We start from the raw sequence: 975 nt of genomic DNA on the forward strand, positions 1-975 counted from the left end.
GGTTTAGATGGAAGTTCTGGAGGACTACACAGATCCTGACCCCCCAGTCATGGAGCACAGCTCTGAAGGTCAGCTCTGGGATCAGGTACCTGGACCCTGGCTGCAGGGTTCAGTTCAGGATGTCCCCCAGAAGCTCCGTGGGGTTGGGATCTGGAGACTTTTGAGGCCGAGTGCAAACCACAGGTCTCCTGATGAAGGGCCCTGTGGTGCCCCATGAGAGGCAGGGTCAGAGTGAACTTCCTGTTTAAGGCTGGAGGGCGATCATGTTTCTGCTCGTGTTTCTGTTTGTTTGTTTGTCGGCCAAACATCTTCTGAACCAGTGGTGCAACGGCTGAAACCAGAGACTGACACCCAGATGGTCTGGACTGGGCTGGTCCAGTCCAGACCCAGATGGTCTGGACTGGACCAGAAACCAGAAGTTATGACAACTGTCGTCTCAGAAAATGACCTTTAACCCTGAAAACCAAAACAAACTTCAGTAAACAACAATAAACATAATCTGAATATTTCTGGAGATAACTGGATGAAACAAACAGGAAGTGACATATTGACTACCAATATTTATTAATAATTATTAATTAATAACTAAACTATGGTCAAGGACTGTCACACAAACAAGATAAGCATCAATAAAACATTTGAACTGGTGGCCACAGAGAAACCAGTTTGTATCTGCCATGACGGGACATTGAACCCGTCACGTCGTCAGTATTTATAGAGAACATCCGTCAGTTCTCCACCTGTGATGGAGCCACGTTTCCATCATCATGAAAGATTTCTCATTGAGATGTCTGATTGTAGATCTAGTAGAGAGATGTCTGATTGTAGATCTAGTAGAGATATGTCTGATTGTAGATCTAGTAGAGATATGTCTGATTGTAGATCTAGTAGAGAGATGTCTGATTGTAGATCTAGTAGAGAGCTGTCTGATTGTAGATCTAGTAGAGATATGTCTGATTGTAGATCTAGTAGAGA

The 975-nt window shown here is 44.3% G+C and overlaps 1 protein-coding gene across 1 annotated transcript in view; it reads left to right on the forward strand.

Moving 5' to 3' along the window:
* LOC119419441 (ras-associated and pleckstrin homology domains-containing protein 1) overlaps nucleotides 1–975 on the forward strand; it is a 70528-nt gene that overhangs the window by 694 nt on the left and 68859 nt on the right. The gene's annotated exons all lie outside the window — the stretch shown is intronic.

This window comes from Nematolebias whitei, chromosome 13 (assembly GCF_014905685.2).
Source record: "Nematolebias whitei isolate Nwh7 chromosome 13, NemWhi1, whole genome shotgun sequence".
In the NCBI taxonomy this organism is placed as follows: Eukaryota; Metazoa; Chordata; class Actinopteri; order Cyprinodontiformes; family Rivulidae; genus Nematolebias; species Nematolebias whitei.